This window comes from Pongo pygmaeus, chromosome 4, assembly GCF_028885625.2.
Source record: "Pongo pygmaeus isolate AG05252 chromosome 4, NHGRI_mPonPyg2-v2.0_pri, whole genome shotgun sequence".
NCBI classification, from domain to species: domain Eukaryota; kingdom Metazoa; phylum Chordata; class Mammalia; order Primates; family Hominidae; genus Pongo; species Pongo pygmaeus.
This window is the reverse complement of record NC_072377.2, coordinates 29,542,379-29,559,484: the sequence shown is the minus strand read 5'-3', so window position 1 is coordinate 29,559,484 and position 17,106 is coordinate 29,542,379. Positions and strand designations below refer to the sequence as shown.

The following is a 17,106-nucleotide window of genomic DNA, read 5'->3' as shown; positions in this document are numbered from 1 at the left end:
AAAAGTGTTGGCTGGGTGCGGTGGCTCATGCCTGTAATCCCAGCACTTTGGGAGGCTGAGGCGGCTACGTCACGAGGTCAGGAGATCAAGACCATCCTGGCTAACACGGTGAAACCCCGTCTCTACAAAAAATACAAAAAATTAGCCGAGTGTGGTGGCATGTGCCTATAGTCCCAGCTACTCAGGAGGCTGAAGCAGGAGAGTCACCTGAACCCAGGAGGCAGAGGTTGCAGTGAGCCCAGATTGCGCCGCTGGGCAAGAGAGAGAGACTCGGTCTCAAAAAAAAAAAAGAAAAAAAAAAACCCAAAAAACTAAAAGTGTTATATTATAGATACATTGATTGTTGACTCATTAGCAGAGATAATAATAAATAATGTTGAAAACAGGTAGAAAATACATAGTTTGAATTACAAAAGGGAAAAAGAATATATAAAGAAGAAGATGATGAATAATCTGAAATTTGTGAGACAATACCGCACAGTCTAATACACATATTATTGGAGTCCCAGATAAAATATAAAATATAATGAATTGGTGTTAAAAATGTTTGAGAAATGATGTTTTATAGTATTTTAATTGATTAATGATATCAACCCAGATATTCAAAGAGTTCAGCGCATTCCTACCAGAATATGTGCAGAAAAAAGCACACCTATGCACACTCTATTCAAATTGAAAAAAATATATAACATTTAAAAGCCATTAGATGGAGAAAATAAAACAATATAAGGAGAAATGCAATGAAAATGACAGATCTCTGCACTGCAGCAAATGAACAATAGAGCTCAGAAAACAATGACATGATATAATAACAATTATGAGAAAAAACAACTGTCAGCCTAGAATTTTAGTGAAAATGTCTTTCATAAACCAAGTCAAAATAAATACATCTTTAGGCAAGCTGAAAAATTTTTCTTAAACAGATCTGCTGTAGAGGAAATAAAATACAAAAACATGCTTTTTAATATTTTTTCTTTTAAACCAGAGAAATGGTATCTGATAGAAACAGGCTTTTACAAAAACTGGGGGAAAAGAGTAATGATAATATATATGCAAAATAAAAGATATTTTAAAAATAGTTTTTGATATGATCTGGGATTTATATTATATATATAGAAATCAAATAAACGACTTTAGAAGTATGCCAGGAAAGAGAAAATGTATTAAAGGTTTTCCCTTGTAACATTTTTATCTGTTGGTTAAGCATTAGAATGTTTGAAGATAGATTGGTTAAGCATTAGACTGTGTTTGACTATAGATTGTGAAACCTTAAAGAGGTATATTTTAGTACTGACAGTGACCACACAAAAATTCATTGTGGAAATTTTCTTCTGATTGCTTTAAAGTGTCCAGTGCAACAGTAAATAGTACAATTGGAGAATGTATTAGATATTTGAGAAGATAAGAAAAAATATGAAATGGCTATTTAGAATTGAATAATGCTGTATGATTTTTGTTCAGTAAAATCCTACCTGAGGTACATGCTCAAGAATTTCATGAGAGCAGTCAGAAAAGTATTTTTTTTTCCAGTTTCTTCAGTTGCATGAAAATGTAAAGAATTGTATTTAAGTAGGGTTTTGCTCCTGGTAAGCAGGTAAAACAGCAAGGAAGGGGAAAGGAATTGAGCATGTCTGCAGATTAATTATTATGATAAAACATGAATTTAGGCAGAGTAAACAAGATTAAAGGACTTGAGTTGGGTGAGAGTCAGAGAAAGGTTGTCAGAACAATGGGTGGTTGTACAGAGAGATTCTGTAATTAGCATAGTGTAACAATGTTGGGACTTCTTTTAATTAGGTTCCAGTTTCCAATTATGTCCAGGGGTAGTTTACATGAATAGTAGTGATACACCCTTCTATAATTTCCCTGATGATCTAAAAACAGAACAAAACTCAATGGAAGGAAGTTTAAGGCATGTCATTCAATACTGCAGAGGAAAAAGTGCACACAGCATGTCCTGCAGTCCATTTGGAACTTAGTTCTTTTCAGAGTAAATTTAAGTCTTCAGACCTTCTTAAACAATTAGGCTAAATTTTCAATGCATACTTCTAGTCCTCAATATATAAAATACTAGTATTCTAAAAGACTCTTTTCTTCTCTATATATCCTTGCTTCTGCCATGCCAGCTTAATAAAAATAAACTTATATAAATTATAAAGGTCAGTTGAAAAGGATATCATAGTTTTAGTTACCAGGCTTGCCAGTAACCTATTAAACATCAGTCTTCTCCCTACTAAATAAACTCTATGATTTAGATAAAACAAGAGTAATCTTCAGTGAACTGCTGCTGTCAAAACCTTGCCTGGACTGTATTTACTAAAATTAAAATTTGAAGCCACCCACTTGGACGACTTTAGATTGCTCCATGTCTGTTATTTTTCTTCTTCAAGGTTTCAGACCAATTCACTAAAAAGTTAAAATTTTAAGGTACTATTCTGTTATATACTTTTTCCCCTCCTGCTATGGTTTGAATGTATGTGTCTGCTCACAATTCATATGTTGGAGTCTCAGACTCAATGTAACAGTATTAAGACTTGGGGCTTTTAGGTGGTGATTATTATCAGGGCTTGAGGGAACTGGCCAGACCCTTTCGCCCCTTCCACTTTTTGACATCTGAGAGCACAGCAACCAAGTTCCATCTTGGAAGCAAAGATCAAAACTTCACCAGACACTGAGTCTGCCAGCTCTTTGAATTTGTACTTCCCAACCTCTACAATTTTGAGAAAATGGATTTCTGTTGTTGATAAATTGCTCAAGTATTTTGTTATAGCAGCAGGAGCCAAAAGACTAATGATCTATGAATTGCCATCTTTCCAGCCTAAACAATGAGATTCTCAACCTGGAAAATATTGAGGAGAGTAGCACATTCTTACCTAACTAGGATTATTGCTTCATATCAATTTAGGAAAGAGTCAACAAAACAAGGAGAATCTCTGGTACTTTCAGGCTCCTTTTTTTGTTGTTGTTTTTTGAGATGGAGTCTTGCTCTTGTCAACAGGCTGGAGTGCAGTGGCGCGATCTCGGCTCACCACAACCTCCGATTCCCTGGTTCAAGCAATTCTCCTGCCTCAGCCTCCCAAGTAGCTGGGATTACAGGCACGTGCCACCATGCCCAGCTAATTTTTGTATTGTTAGTAGAGATGGAGTTTCATCATGTTGGCCAGGATGGTCTCGATCTCCTGACCTCATGCTCCACCCGCCTTGGCCTCCCAAAGTGATGGGATTACAGGCGTGAGCCACCGCGACAAGCCTTCAGGCTTCTTATAGATTAATACATTACTATGAGGAAAACTGGACCAGTAGATAGCAGAGAGCAATCAGTGAACACACTCAGCCTCTAAGGGAGAGATGAGTAAGGAAAGTGAAGGGAAAATTTTATGAATTTTTCTTATCATGAAAGATGTTTCCTGTGGAACCATAAACACAGAAGAAATATTAGCCCTCTAACAAATTAGAACTATAAGATATTTAGACTCCAAATGCAGTAATCCGAAATCAGAACTGTGGCATGTAGCAAACCAAAACATATTCAGTACAATGTCCTAGGCTTTAAGGTATTTATGTAGAAGTAAGTATATAAAAATCATTAGTCAAAATGACAACATAAACTAAAAGAAAATGTAAAGAAAAATAAATATATGAATAGGAATATGAAGCAATAGAGGAAGAGAGAGAGGTAGCAAGAGAGAGAAGAATAAACAAGCAAGCCGAAACTGAAGTTTTGGGAGGAAAAACCAACAATGTAGAAAAACTTCTTATAAGTTCTAACTAATCAAGAAAATTTAGGGGGAGGCAGAAGTGACAAATCAACAAAGTTGGAAGTAAGAAACTTATGTAAGCAAATGTGTATACAAGGATCATTAAAGTGCAGAGTACAGATCAGAATCGTCAGTAGAGAATGCTTTGAAAAATATGTTAAAGTGGTGAAAACCTAAGAGAAATTCATGTCTCTGAAAAAATAAAAAAATTGGAATTTCCATTTAAGGAGGAGCTAGAAAGTATCCAAAATCAGTCTTTAAAATATGCATTGGTAATTTAAAGCATCATGCATAAAAAGAAATGACGATCAGTGAGTCCTTGAGGCTTATTAAAACTAGACTTTAGGGAACACGTAATCCCCACTTTGTGTCAATGTTTTTAACTGGATATAAAGAAATCTACTTATTGTATTTTAGAAGAATATAATTACACACACACACACACACACATTCATACATACAGAAGTAATGCAAATAGAAGGAAAGAACTGTGTTTAACTAGACTGTTAGTCAGATACCATCTCCAACTTCCAGAACTAGTTTTCCAAGGCCTAGTACAATATCTATATAAACTCAACACACACAGTATAGATACTATAGCACTGTATCTATACAAGCTCAAACTCAACAGGGCATTAATAGGTAACTAAGAAGACAGAATTTAATCCTTGACTTCACAGAGCTTTCTATCTAGTAGAATTGATAATATTTGTATATAAATGTAATGGAAGATGAAATGTGAAAAATGTTATTATAAATGTACCAAAATCTGTAAAAATGATTAAGTGGTTGAAGAGGGGAAGGGGAAGAGTGAGAGTGAACACAGGATTCATCAAGAATGCTCTAAATAAGTTAAGGAAATAGTATGATTAGACTCTAAGGCTCATTTAGGGACTTCTATTAAAATTCTGATAACACAGCATTTCATACTCTATTCAGCATTCAGTTAATTGAAAGTAATCTGGAAATTCAAAAAGGCCTTTCTTTGGATATTTGCTCACTTGCAATATGGTCTCATTTTTATGATGTATTTAGCTAGTGGATTAGTAAAGTGCGTATGTCAGAACGATTCAGCTTGCTAATTAGCATTTTTAATGAGTTTTTACTATGTCACTCCTTAGCATTCTATTTACCATTTTCCATACTGTAGTTTGGAAGCCAAAATCTTAGTGAGTTACAATTAACTAAAAGTATTTCTACTGAAATAAGCCCAGTTAAAAGATTTAGTAAATTCAACAACAGTAAACATAGTAATAACAAGGCAAGATATAAGAACAAATATATAAAAATATAAACATAAAAACATCAGAACATTAAAATTATAAAGTCAGAGTAGAAATGTGTTCATATGGAATTGAGCAAAGATCTCTATAATATATGTTATTATATATGAAATACTGCTTGTTTAAATGAAGTTTTAATGAATTTGCACTTAAATTTAAACAATTTTAGTTTCACAAGCTGTAGACTATATAATAGATTATTTTGTTTGCAAATTCTGTGGGTTTGATGAATACACAATAACTTATAAGCAGCACTTGTATATCAACTGCATTGATTTATTAGTATATTGCCACTGCATTATTATACTTTTATAGTAAATCCTGTATTAGGTCACAACAAATAATAGCAAAATGAAGATATATGTGTCAGTCATGTGCATCTGATATATGTGGCAGTCTATAGTCCAGAACAATGCAGGAGTAAGTAAATCCTAATGTACTATATATTATCATTCTCACTGTATTACAACTTCACCTCAGAGAGAGTTTAAAGTCACATTTAAGACTTAGTTAGTTCTAAGTTTTGTACAAGACTGAAGTATGTCAACTGTGTCCAAGGTGAAATTTTCTTTTAACTTTCCTGAGTATTTGTGTGGATGATGTGTCATAGCTGATAAGTTCTTCAATAACAGTATGTTTTTCCCTTTCACATTACATGGATGTCATTGGGAAGATGGCTTCTCAGCTTAGGATGGCATTCTCTTTGACCCATTTTCTTTGATGGTAGTGTGATTTCTCTCCAACAAAATCTAAGCAGTAATGATAGGTGTACTTTCCAGGAAGGTTGACCAGGGAGGCATCTTTTTCCTATTGAGGAATGAGGGCAGAGAATTGTAAATATCGAGTGGATTGTAGAACTATACTCTGGAAGCAACTTGGTTCCTGAATCAGTATAGACAGCAAACAATCCCACGTTAGATAGGAATGCTTACATATATCAGTTAAATGGTTGAGAAATAAATTTCTGTTTTGTTAAGCCACTGAAAGGTTGTTTTATTTATTTATTTATTTAATTAGTTAGTTAGTTAATATTGTGGAGAGCTATTCTAACTACAGAAAAAAATCAGAATTCCTCAACATACATGATTAATTAAAAAAATTCAGTATCTCAGCAATCATTTGAATGCTTATTGGTTACATTTACAAATTGGCCTCCTAATGAAAACCTATGAAATGAAATCCAATGTATTTATATGCATGGGAATTATACATATTTACAGAATGAAGTGAAACTAAATGTTAAATGTTAATATCTAGAAAAATGCCTAAAATGCAGCTTTCCCTTCCCCCAATGCACACTTTAATTCATCCAGCCTGTCAACACATTGTGATGAAAAGGTAAAAACAAATATATGTTTTCTTTCATTAGGGATTGCTTCACCTCCTCTTCTCTCTTTATTTTATGTGTGTTGCTGTGAGGAATTGGGAGCCTATTATTAAAAAAATTTTTAATCCTAAGAGAAAGAAAATAAGCTGATGACACAGATGGAAATTTTGTGAAGAGAATGAGCTACAAGGAAGAAAGGGTTCAATGAAATCATATTACAGAAAGAACATGAAAGAACTCTGGCTTCCCCATAGGAATCTATGATTATACAAAATTAACTGGAAATCCCCTTTGTTTGTTATCACTTATTGATGGTTGGAGGCAACATAGCTAAAATATGAAAAGTGAAAATTTAATCACTTGACTCTACTTACAATGAAATAATAGTTACTTATTTACTAATTATATACATATAATAATACAATACTCAGGCATAATTATCAGAAGTTCCCTCAAAGAGTGAGTATGAGTTCAGCTTCTAACATTCGTATAGTGGTAGGATCAGAACATTTTATTTGCAGAGAGATTCTACTCAATCCGTCAGTTGCACCTAACTGGACAAGGAGTGGGTACCTATTCTAAATTACAACAGTCAGAACTTCTTCCCACAGAATATTCAACTGATGTTAGAATCACTTTTCCCATGTCCTTTGGATGTTTAACTTGTAAACTCATGAACTCTGAGTAGGCTCTTTTGCCATATAAATTCAGTTGCCCATCCAGAGGAAGAATAATGGAGCAGGCGACCAGCAAAATAAGAGAAGGAGACATGTTAAAGACCAGCTTCTCAGGCATGCTTGAGGCCTTCCTGCTCACTAATTCTTCTGTCTCTAGCTTGGGAGGAGACCCTGTATCCATTGTGCTTAATCTGACATCATTTATTTTCTATTATTTCAAGCCCAAAAAAGTTCTAGGTAATAGAAATATATAAAATAATTTTGGAAGAATAAATGAATTTCATATTCTGGGAACTCCTTGAATCATTTATGCTTCTTGACTTGCAGGAGAACTGCATCAGCAAAATTTCATTGCATCAATGGCTGTTATTTCTCTATATTGAAACAGAGGAAAGACAACCAACTCCTTATTTTTCTGAACCTTAGAATATATTTTTTTCTTTGAAATCTGTGAAGTTATTTCTGTTTTATGTGCAAAATTGTAACTTATCGTTCACCTGACAGCAATTAAGAACAAAGCCTCATTCTATTCTAAGTGGTCTCATTCCATCTTTTTCGCAAAGCACAAGACAATTAGCATAATTATAAGTTTTACTTTCCTTTCTGATTAATATATTTATGAAATTTTACTCAAAGTAAAAGTGATCACTTAAAGTTAAACCTCATACAACTTAATCTTACACAATATACCCGATACATTTTTTAAATAATTAAAACATGACTATAGACAACAAGGTTAGGTCCTGAGATTATATACTGTTTAAACTCAAAAAAAATTTAAATATCTTTAAATCTTAGACCACGATGTATACCTTATGTTTTAAGGTGTTACTGTAATTTATTCACTAACACAAGTTGGTAATATTTAATACTTTTAAATTATTATTCTTACTTGAGGAAAACTGGTGAAACCACTTTATTATTTTTCTCATAAACATTTTTATTTAGAATGGAGCAATCAAGTTTCAGCTTATTCTATTTTCTGTGCATTCACTGCATGAAAGACTTAAGACTCAATCTGGGCAGCAAGGACCTAAATTACGTTGATGCATAATGGACAGAATGCGTATCCCAAATGACAGATCTCATTCTCCTGATGGAGGAGGTTAGTGTCAAGTGGAACGCAAAAGGCAAGGAGATGAGTATTAATGACACTGAGATGCCTGCAAGTGGAGGAACAGTAAGTAGTTCTAGAGGTCAGGTAAGGAGTGAGTGATTCTGGGGATTGTAGTTCAGGCAGACTCCTGAGTTGGGATCTGTGGATGAAAACTGCACGTGAATTCCAGGGTGTTTTTCTGCCTTGGTTTGGCTGTAAACTTGGCTCACAGTGGGGAATGATACACTTGGAAATGGAGTCAGTGCCCAGAAAAGGTGGTGTTCACAACAAAAATTTTATGCAAGCTACTCAGCACCCACACTACTGAAACATCTTTTCAAAGACCTGGAAACTGAAGCACAGCTGTAAATATTTTTACAGCAAGTGATTCTAGCATCCTGCAAACACCGAAGCACTTTTTTTCCCAAGCCTTTTGAAGTGCCAAGGCACATGAATATTGATAAAGAGGTATTTTGCCAACCCCAGCGCCTCTTCCTTGGGGTACACCTGACTCTATTCAGAGTGACAGTCAAACCAAACCATATACGGATTTGAGGAAAACAGACATCCACGTAACTTCACATGTCCACACCTAAGGAAGAAGTGGTTCTCCACAAGAGCACCCTCACTGCAGACACCAACTACATGCTCCAAGGCCACCCTCAATTCTGATCAGCCGGCTATAAATTCTGGGGCTCTCACTACCTCCTCAGGTTTGATAATTTGCTACAACAATTCACAGAACTCAAAGAGTTATGATTACAGTTTTATTATTATAGCAAAATCATACAGATCAAAATCAGCCAAGGGAAGAGACACGTAGGGCAAATTCTGGGAAGATTCTAACTACAGGCCTTTCATTGTTTCCTCCCCGTGGAGTCAGGACACATTACCCTCTTAGAACCACGATGTATGACAATACGCGGCACTGTCAACCAAGGTAGCTCACTCAAGCTTCCATGTCTAGAGTTTTTGTTGGATTTTCATTACCTAAGAATGATAGACTAAATCACTGTGCATGCTATTGAGCTCATCCTTCAGCTTCCTTCCCCTCTCCAGATGTCTGGCTGATATAATGTGGCTCAAAGCTCTAAGCTTTACAAGGTTGATCTTTCTGGCATGACCAGTCCCCATCTTAAATCATGTCTTTAGCACAAATTATCTAAAGGTACACCCTGAGGCACCTCTACATAAACCATCAGATGTGGTCAAAAGAGTCCACCATGAATAACAAAGACACTTCTATCACTGAAGAGATTCCCAGTATTTAGAGGTTACCTCCCAGAAACTGGGCACAAAGGCCAAATTCTTTATCACACAACTGCTCAATCATAACCAAAAATGAGTTAAAAATGATTTCTGTAGTGCAGGTCACATTCTATTATAAAAACTGAGAAACAAAATCAATGCTCTCACTCTCATAATAAGCCATTCAAACATTACAGAAAAGTTGACTGGTCACCACCTGCTGATAATGCCAGAATTGTTCTGTGGAAATATTTTTGGGTACATTCTAGTATATGGAAAAAGAAAAAGAAAATAGAGTATTTTCTCCCAGAGTTCAATACCACAGCAGGTATCAGAAACAGAAAATGTATTCTTAATCAGAAAATGTATTCTTAATCATTAGTGAAGACTGTGTGTGTCTGAGGGGAGAGGGGATGTACTCAGGAATGACCTCAGAGGCCAGGAAATTCTAGAGAATGATTTCTACATTTGCCTACAGAACAAATTAGAAGTAAAATCATACCTCATATACTTGAACAGCTTACATTAGTGTACATTTCATTATCTATGACCCACCTGCAGAGGAATTATGTTAAGATATTGTTAAATCCAGTGTAACAAAGTGCTTTGGAATGTCTTTTCGGAAGGGAACCTGCCTGGGTTAAAATATTTATCCATTATTCACTTACCAACTGTGTGCCTCAGGAAAGTAATTAACTTGCCATGAGGATATTAATAATACTCGCTAAAAAAATTGTTAAATTTTACTAAAAACATTTCAAGAAAATGATTAAATAAAACCGTACTCAGCAAATATTTAATTAAGCTAATGGTAATAGTAGTAGTAGCAAAAGTGATATCAGTAGGACTTTTCACACACTTTTCTCATCTAAACTATGCAGGGTTATTTAAATTACAAATTAAAAATCCAAAAGTATGCCTGTTAAAATGGAGAGAACACTAATTTTAATTGAAATACATTTTTAAAAAAGAAGAGGGTAGATATATTTAGGGGGAATTAAGCTCCAGCTTTTACCCTTGGTGTGCAGTTTTCGATAGTTCAGCAACTGTTCCACAGACAGCAACAAGAAAAAGTGCATGCTTGATAGTGAGGCCAACAAAGAGATTACTCTTTTTCTCTCTTTTGCATTGTTTGAATTCCTCCATAACCGTGTATCTCATTTAGCCAAGTGGCCACTTCCACTTAGTGAATAAGGGGCATCCCCTTGTTTGTTTCTGGCTGCCACTGAATTTGTGTTTTGTTTTCATTGATACTGATATGTCTACTTTGAAATTTCCTCTTCTTAACATATTGCCGAAAGTATGAGTATTAGTCAGGGTTCTGCAGAGAGATAAAAACCAAACACCAAATGTTCTCACTCATAGGTGGAAATTGAACAATGAGAACACATGGACACAGGAAGGGGAACATCACACACTGGGGCCTGTTGTGGGGTGGGGGGAGAGGGGAGGGATAGCATTAGGAGATATACCTAATGTTAAATGACGAGTTAATGGGTGCAGCACACCAACATGGCACATGTATACATATGTAACTAACCTGCACGTTGTGCACATGCACCCTAAAACTTAAAGTATAATTTAAAAAAAAAAACAAAAACCAGTAAGACAGACAGAAGACAGATAGATAGATAGATAGATAGATAGATAGATAACATAGATAGATGCATAGATACATAGATAGATAGAAGAAAGGGAATTTATCAGGAAAATTGGCTCATGGGATTATGGAAGCTGAGACGTCTCATGATAGGCTGTCTGAATTTGAAGATCCAGGGATATTAGTAGGTTGGTTCAGTCCAATCCAAAAGCCTCAGAAGCAGGTAAGCTGATGGTATAACTTTCAGTTGGAGGCCAGAGGCCTGAGATCTCAGGGGGCTGTGGGTGCAAGTCCCAGAGTCCAAAGGCCAGAGAGCCTGATGATTCGATGTCTAAGGGCAGAAGTATGTCCCAAATTCAGGTGAGACTGAATTCGCCTTTCTCCTACCTTTTTATTTTACTTGGTCTTCAGCTGATTGGATGCTGCCTCCCACATTGAGGGTGAATCTTCCTTACTCAGTCCACTGATTTCAAATGGCAGTCTGTTCTGGAAACTCCCACAGATATACCCAGAAACAATGCTTTACTAGCTATTTATGTACCCCTTAGTCCAGCGAGGTTGACACCTCAACTTGACCATCACAGTAGGGTTTCTTTTATCCTCCAGTCATCCAAGGCTCATTTCCTTACCATATTGTCAGTCTCTCAGTTACTACCTAAGAAACTGTATAAACCCTTACCTTGCTATTATTGTTATTGTGTATTTTTTCTAAGGCAATGGAAGCACCCTCATAATTCTGCTCATTTAGAAGATACATATTTTTCTTCTTCAGTAAAATGCAGCAATCACAGGACGCAATATAGATGCCTTCCGGACTGAGTGCAAAATCTCCATCCTGAGCAATGCTGCCTGTTAGGAAGTCGTCTAATAGCTGATTATACAAGAGAACTTCTAAGCTTTTTAAAATTATGGGGTTAGTTAACATCTAAAATTGAATTTAACACAGGACCTAAAGACTTATGAGCTACCTGTTCATAGATATGATCAATACTGCCTGTGGTCAATTCTGATGCATATTCTTAAATAAACCATTTTCATTTGATGAGAGGGTTTCTCTGTGCCTTTTTCTTTGTATTGGAATGTTGTTCTTATATAAATCCTAACATGAATGTTTCAGTTTCCATTAAACCCCAATAAAAGGCCATCATTTGCCTTTCAAGGAGAGTAGACATGAAGGCAGCCTCAGATTATTTTCTAGTGACTACCACCAGCTGGTACTTACAGGCCTTTGCCAAAGGCTCCATCCAGCATAAGTGGCATTGCTGACACTTCTAATATCTTTTAAGCATAAGGGTCACACATGGTCTTATGTTATTGATCTATTGCTATGTAACAAATTGTCACAAATGTAGGTGCTTAAAACAACACACATTTGTTTTCTTATAATTTCTGTGGATCAGGAATCTCTGTATGCCTTAGCTGGCTTCTCTGTTTCTGTCTATCACAAAACTGTAATACAGGTATTAGCCAAGGCTGGGGTCTCAACTGAACTCTAGACTGGGAATGAATCTGCTTTTATGCTCATGTGGTTGTTAGCAAGATTCATTTCCTTGTGAAGTGTTAGAATGAGAGCCTCAGTTCTTTGCTAGCTGTTGTTCAGGGAATTTCTCATTTCCTTGTCCATGTGGACCTTATATATATGGCTCTTCCCTTTATTGAAGCCAACAAGATAGCAAGGCAGAACTCATATTTTGTATAAACTAATTAAGAAAGTCACATCTCATCTCCTTTTCTGTATTCTGTTGATAAGGAGCAAGTCACTAAACCAGCTTTTACTCAAATAAGAGAGATTGCGTGAGAGTGTAAATACTAAGAGGTGAAGAATATTAGGGGCCAAATTAAAATCTATCTGCTGTAATGATCAACACAGCAATGGCTCTCTAAAATTCAGGCAACTCTAGTGTTGTTTAGGTTGCCATTTAATTCCAGATTATTTCACAACTTTGTGGATAGGAACTAAGACACTATCCAGATAGGGTACACGATTTCTTCAGAAACCAGACAACCAGAGCAAACTTTCTGTATCATCTTCTGATTTTGGAACTGGAAAAGCACAATAATTTATTTTTGGTTGATTGAGGAATGTCTCTAGTTACTCTGGCCCAAGTAAAAAATACAAATTTTACTATTTGTCTGTACTTCGTTCAAATTAATCCATATAATCAGTAAAGTAACTCTTCCTTGGGTATTTATATAAATAACCATTACTTTTCATTCATTTTTAGCTTAATCTTCAGGTTAAAAATATATATCAGCATTATATCATCAACATAATAACAATAGCTTTCAATTAAATCAAAATTGTTTCTTCTTACTGAGTGGTGTCAACACACACACAAATTTAAATGTCCTTGTAGGAGAACAATAAATGTGTATTTTGTTTCATCTCACATTAATGAAAATTGGCCCTGGGTTTTCCATCACAAAATACCAATTTACCTTCACAATGTGAATTAACACCATATCAGGCATAGCTGATGCTGTTGTAGACATCAATTTACTCAATATTTAGCTGTCCATAGTTAGTCTGCAGTATCCACTAGTTTTTCTCACAAACACTGCTGGACTGTGAAGCAATAAGTGCATAGGTACTGTTACACCTGCAGCTAATATATCATTATTTAAAACTGAAATTTCTGGATGTCCCCCAAGCAAACAACATTGTTTCAAATTAAGCATGCCAGTGGATTTAAATAATTCTAAAGCTCTCATTTAGCATGCCTAACTAAAAGAAGACATGGAGCCAATTTGGACAATATCCGTTCCTTTAATATTTGAGAGAAGGAAGAATACCCATTTAAATATTGCATACATTTAAACAATATATTCTGGTAAATGTGTCAGGATTTGACAACTTCCTTGCTCATCCTAGAACACTCTCACCTTTGCAAAATTATTTTCTCTATTTGATTGATACAACATATGAAATTTAAGAGGGTGCCATACTTTACTGGACACTATTTCATGTTTCAGGAAGACATTTTTACCTATTGATTTCTAACACAAAAAGATACTGTGTTTGTGAAGGCAACTTTTTGTAATACTAAAATGAGAAGTAATTTGAGCTGCAGGATTTATCAATATTATCGATGGCTAATTTTCTACTTTTGTGTAGTAAAAGCTTTGATTTCTCAAATTATCATTAATGCATTTAAAAACACATTGAAATCACAAAACGAATAGAATTATTTGTGTATGTTCTTTCATATCAATTCCTGAAATATTTTCAAATGGTGACCCTTTATAATTAATGTAAATTTTAAAATTACCCATAAAACCGTTCATGTTTTCTTAGAACTATTGTAGTTATACAATATCACATTATATTAGAACTGTTATCTATAAAATAAATGACCTCCACTAAACTTGACTTGCATCAAAAACAAACAGTTTCAGTATTTTATTGTATGATAAATGTGGTAACAAATGTGGGAAGCATGCCCAAATATGTACAGATGAGTAGTCCGTTGTGACAGCTGTGGCTTGACAAAATCATTATCAGTCTTATACTAATATTATTTTTTCCCTGTGTCTCTCTTGCTATAACTAAATTTCATTAACACTTTAGGAAATATGAGCCTTTCTCCATCTGGCACATGGCTTTTAAAGCTCATTTGCTGTAATTTACAAAATCTGCAAACAGCTGGCAAAAATATATTTTTATTAAGTTTTTAGCATATGATTTGAAAGATCTGTAATTTTGTCCACATTCCTAAAACCCAGAATATTTTCTTCATTTTCCAACTCTGGAATCTCCACAATTTCTTTCTAAATTGTAAGAAATTAGGTGGCTTGGTCTTTAATTATCAACTGGTACATTAAGGTCTCATATTTAAATTTTAAATATGGGTAATTCAACTGATCTTTATCCTTGAAAATATGAAAAGTATGAGAGGCTTCTTTTTTGTTTATTTGTTTGTTTTTACAATAAAGTTTTTAAACTGTACCTCTCAATACATAACACTGAATGACTAATTACTGTGTTTCCAGCTTTAGACTTTCTTTTGGTATATTATACACCATATGAATTTTTTCTATTGATAAAATCAGTTCATCTTTATAGTCCCTTATATCGTTATGATATGTGAGAAATAACAACCTTTAATATTAAGCAGTAGTATTAGTAATTTTTAATAAAGTTTGTTCCTAGAAAGTACAAATAAAGGAATAATAAATATGTTGTATATAAATACAAACAATCACATAAGCATATGTGGTTTTTAAAAGTTAGAAAAATTTGCAATAGGATATTGTAAAGAAAAAAGCATACTTTTTTTCTCTCTACTCTTTTACATAGACATTCAAAAGAATACTTCTGATTCCAGATTCTCCCGTGGAAATCAAACTAGTGTTTTGTAATTTAACTCAATTCTGACACTGCCAACCTGGGGACAGCATCAGATCCCACAGACTGAAGGCTCAGTCCCACAAGATTGACCCAACTTCAGACACCAATCTTGAGAACTAGGTTATCATATATGCTTTTGACTGACCAGCTATAAATGGGAGGTTTCCAAGACAGCCTCCTGCGTTTTGGTTAATTTGCTACAGCAGCTCATAGAGCTCAGAGAAACACTTTACTTACATCTGCCCATTTCTTATAAAAGGCATTACAAAGGATATAGATCAATAGATGAAAGTGGCAAAGAGCTTCCATGCCTCTATAGGTGTGGCATTCTCCAGAGGCCCCTTGAACCCTGTCCTATTGGGTTCTTATGAAAGCTGTGTTATGTAGGCATGAATGATTATATCGTGAGCTACTGGTAATCAACTCAACCTTCAGCCTCTCCTCTCTCTCTGGAAGTCATGGGGTGGGGCTGAATATTCTAATCCTCTTATTGCATGGTTTGTTTCCTTGGCAACCAGCTTCCGTCTTGAGACTCTGTGAGCCCACCAAGAGTTGCTTCATTAGAACAAAAGATGATCCTATCATCCAGGAAATTGCCAAGGATTTAGGAGATCTGTGTCAGGAACTGAGGTCAAAGACCAAATATTGGAACAGAAGATTCTCTTAGTACCCCTATCTATAAAAGTTTCAGAAGCCGTATGTCAAGAACTGAAGGAAAAAACCAGATATTTCTTCTTATATTACAACACTACAGATATTCAACAAGGGCAAGTAATAATAACTATAAAATATTTACGTAAATAATTTTGAGTTATGTTTGTTAAAGTAGGTGACTAGATGTCCAGAAAACAAAAAGGCTGCAGTTAGGAGTATGTGAACTCTTTATGAAAGTTCTTAAATTCATTAAAGAAGGAGCTAGAGAGAATATTTAAGGGAACATGGGGACCCAGAATCAGAGACAGTTTTGTCCTGGAGACATTATCACAAAAATTATGAACTTGACAAATTTTGGTTCTCCTTGACACAGTATACACCAAGAGATGAGAATACAGTCCTAAACACCTTCCCCAGTTGATTTCAATAACCTTTTGATATAAATCTACTATCAGATTATTTCATCACCCAGGTGCTAAGTCTAGTACCCAGTAGTTATTTTTTCTGCTATCAAACCCTGATGACATGAGTTTACCTACATAACAGACCTATACATGTAACCCTGAACCTAAAATAAAAGTTAAAAAATTAAATATCTATAATCACACAAAGCTATAATTTTTGTGAAAGTGAGAAGCAAGTCTAAAATCCTTCCAATTTCCTCATCACAAGAAGATTACAATAAAAGTTACTGATCTTAGAGCAGGAGGTCTAGTAAGGATTTCCTTGAGATTGTATAATCAAAAGAAAATCTTAACATAGATTTGAAAGCCAAGATCACATAATATTTTAATCCAAAAGATGGTTTTCCTAAATGTCTAAGATACATATAATTTCTGAAATCTTTTACCCCAAATGATTTCATGAATAATTGTCATGGGAAAATGACATAGTCAAAAAAGAAAATCCAAACGGATGAACAGACTTCCTGTGATCATATAAAATAAGACTTAAAACTGTAAAGATGTCAGTTATCTCTAAATTGGGATACAGATTTAAAGTTATATCAATCAAAATCCTAATTCCAAAAATTTACTTTGTTGACAGTCCTGAACAAAATTTTAAAAAACATATCTGAAAATACGAAGAACCAACAATAGTGAAGATACCATTAA

General features: G+C 34.8%; 1 long non-coding RNA gene across 2 annotated transcripts in view; it reads right to left on the bottom strand.

Annotated features, from left to right (window-relative positions):
• The window catches only part of LOC129037381 (uncharacterized), a 44,262-nt gene extending 28,465 nt beyond the window's left edge, over positions 1-15,797 (bottom strand). The window contains exons 1-4 of one of the 2 annotated variants that reach the window (XR_008502785.1): positions 15,575-15,797; positions 11,669-11,838; positions 10,405-10,710; positions 5,697-5,848 (exon numbers count right to left, since the gene is read on the bottom strand). This is a non-coding gene — a long non-coding RNA (uncharacterized LOC129037381). The remainder of the gene's footprint in view (positions 1-5,696; positions 5,849-10,404; positions 10,711-11,668; positions 11,839-15,574) is intronic. The other variant, XR_008502786.1, reaches the window with a different exon arrangement.
• Between the last annotated feature and the right edge of the window lie 1,309 nt (positions 15,798-17,106).